At 28.6% G+C, this 3428-nt stretch overlaps 1 long non-coding RNA gene across 1 annotated transcript; it reads right to left on the minus strand.

Moving 5' to 3' along the window:
* Positions 1 to 980: 980 nt before the first annotated feature.
* Positions 981 to 2239, minus strand: LOC139905072 (uncharacterized). Its single transcript, XR_011779545.1, has 2 exons — positions 2040 to 2239; positions 981 to 1488 (listed from the first exon to the last, which is right to left on the minus strand). It is a non-coding gene; the product is annotated as an uncharacterized lncRNA (long non-coding RNA).
* Positions 2240 to 3428: the final 1189 nt, after the last annotated feature.

Consider the following 3428-nt stretch of genomic DNA (forward strand, 5'->3'; position numbering starts at 1 on the left):
CCAAGCAGAGAGAGTATTTCCTTCAAGCCGTAGAATATAATAGGCAATTGTAAATGACCAATTGTTTGAAAAAGAATTGTCTTAAATAAATAAATAGATAGTCATAATAATCTTTTTTTTTTGTTGTATTTTTACGTTTTTATTTATAGAAGTTTAAGAAAATATGTAAAACAAAATACAAGGAATATTATTCTGTTTTTTAAATTGATATTAAAAAAGTTATTCCAAAATAAGAAATTGAGATAAGAGTATAATCTTTGGAAAAAAAATATTTTTTCGCAAAAAATGGATAAATATAAAAGAAAATAGCATTGATAGATGGAAGTATACAATTTTAGTACTGCGATCCACACACCTAGATATTTCTCTTTAACTACATTGTACTAAACAATCTTGACACTTAGATAATAAAATATATAAAAAGTGTTATTCAGCAATGGTTATATTTTAGTTTAATTTGTTTTTTTTGGCATTTAATGGTGTGTTTTATCTAAACTTTTTGTCCAAAACTACGTAAAATTATCAAAAAAGGTATTTTGGAAAACTTTAAAGCCGATGATGCAGGGTATAGGACATACTTAGACCCCTAAAAAAATGATTTTCGAGCTTCTCACATTTTAAAGGATGGGAAAAAATGCAGAAACATATCAAAATTCAAGAAAGTATATTTTTGAATAGGCTATATGTACAACAGCTTTGAATGCTCCTTGGAATTATTTGTGTCTGCTCGAGAAATCCCTGCAATATAAGGTAATCAATCCACCCGTTTCTAAGAGTGTCATATCTCCTCTTTCTTGACATCTGTGGTATTTAACTGCAGAAATGGTACTACTTGCGCTCTTCAGTGATTTGCCTCCAAGTGAGCGACACAATATGGTTAAATGGCTCATAGCCATGGAATAAGAACACAGTTAATTAAGTTATGATTTGGTGATGTTATATTTAGTGTAGATACCAGAGTCTTAATTGAGCTCAATGGGTAATTTAAGTTAATTTTTAATTATTTTATTATTCTATAGGCAAAATTTATTTCTACTTACATAATTTACATCGACTTTATATTTGTTAACACACATAATAGCAGAGTGATGAATTAATTTAATAAAACGTTAACGTAAATCATTGACAAAAATAAGATTAGAAAAGTGCAGGAGAAGTTGATGAAAGAAATGAGATATAAGTTTGAGAAGAGGTGTAGAGAGGTGAGCCAATCTCCTGTAGTCTCTTTGATGGAATAATTGACTTGACCAATGTGGTGACGGAAGGAATGGGCAGTGAACATACATTTATGGGCTGGATCAAGCAAGAGCATTATAGCGTTTTTATTGAGCCTCGGAGTATTTACTTGTTCCACTTTATAACAGAGAAAACAAACCAGCTTCTTCCCAGTATGTCTCACAAGAAAATAGAGATGGAATAATTAGGAAACAGGAGTCCAGCAAGAGAGAGATGTCAAAGAATGACTCCAAGCAAGACTTCTATAACATTCTAAAATTAAATAAATTACGAGAAAGATATACTGACAGAAAAAGTTGAAACTCTTTAATTGATTAAAATGTAACTTAAATATTTTCACCATTTAATGAAACAAAATTTTTGTAAATAGATTGAATTCTGATATTTATTTTCTCTTATTATATATGGATTCAAAATAAAAAAAAAATATAACATCAACAGATATGCATCATAAGCTTAATAAATATAAGTATAGATTTTTAAGTATTCTCTAAACAAAACAGTCTTGAAATTACTGCTTATTTATCTATTTTAAAGTTCACAAATAACTGGGTTAGAATGATTTAATGATTAAAATTTCTTCAAATATGAACTCTTCACATCAAGGACAATATATGTATATACATTCCTATAGTATGAATATTTATAAATTATAGAAAGAAAACCGGCACTGGAAAATATAGAAAAAACTACATTTTCTCTAATTTTTAAAGTGAAATTGATGTAGCTTAGGTTCATTCTATCTTTTTGAAAATTACATTTTTTAAATCTCCGCGAAAAAAAAAATGGAAAGTACGACTCACTTTATTGCGCATAGTCTTCCGATGTTTACTACTCTTCTTATCTAATTCTATAGAATCCGTCTTGACTGTCATTAACTCTTCTTGGTCTACTGCGGCAAGAATATTAATCACAACGTCATTGATGATTATACAGAAAGAGGCTTAAAACTAAGCTCGCACTAAGCTCGCACTTTACTAGTGTTGATAAATTAGAAAAACATTTTCAGAATGTTTATAAGTAGTAGAAAGAGAAAGGAAGAAAAGAAAAAAACTTAAGTAAGAGAAAGCTAGTTGTAATAGTGAGTATTCATAAGTAGCTGTGAAGATTAACACTTTGTAGATTATATATTTACCTTTGACTTGTTTATTTCGGACTTTGGCCATCAAAAAACAAAATTATAGTATTTTTTCAATAAATCTGTAAAACAAATAATTCTATGAAATTTCTCCAAAATTATTTTTTTAGACAAAACACTTTTGCTATACGCCCATAACGAAATACGAAATAAAAAATCAATGGGGGTTTGACGTACACAAATGTATATATCAATAATAGTAACTCTGTGATGTGATCACTTAAGTATAATCTACTCGAATTTATTCGAGTCAATAAATTAAAAAAAGAGAGAACAGATAAAGCAGTCACACATAACCTCTTTCAATTTGAAAACATAAAGCATTATAAATATTTAATGACTATTTACATTATATGTACATTAGGGTGGATTGGTTTTTTTAGCTGACTACTCTAGATTGATTTTTTTATATTTAAATTTAGATAAAATGCTGACTTTTATTATATCAGAAATTATTCAATAATACAAATAGTCAAATTTCTATATGTTAGTGCCTATCATATTCATAAGTAGCTTCTTATAGAATACTAATTATTTGAGTGAGAAATAGAAACGAGAACGATATAGTTTGTAAGTCCAAATTAATCCGAAACTAAAAAAATTTCTGACAAAATACCATATACATCATAATGGCTTGTGAGTGAATTTAAAAGCTCTTAATCCACAACGATTGATTCCAATGTTATGAAATGGTCAATAAGGTTTCTTGATATATTTTTTAATGTTACGTATTATTTATAAATAAATAAGAAGGCCCTATTTTCTGTCATCAAGGTTGTCCAAACAAATAAATAATACGCGTGCTGAAGAAAGATTTGTTAACATTAACAAGATATGTTGGAGTACATGTGAACACTCTCACAAGCATAAACAATAAATTTGCAGCTACTGGAACCTTTACAATAGGCCAGAGCAGTGGAAGATCCCGCACAGTACGTAACAAGGCCAAAATCAAGAAGATAAAACTCTATTATTCAATATAATCCTTCAACTAGTATAATGAAGCTTGCAAAAGACTATAATATCCCTGGAAGAATATGAGGGACTTGGTAAA

This window comes from Lepeophtheirus salmonis, chromosome 4 (genome assembly GCF_016086655.4).
Source record: "Lepeophtheirus salmonis chromosome 4, UVic_Lsal_1.4, whole genome shotgun sequence".
Taxonomy (NCBI): domain Eukaryota; kingdom Metazoa; phylum Arthropoda; class Copepoda; order Siphonostomatoida; family Caligidae; genus Lepeophtheirus; species Lepeophtheirus salmonis.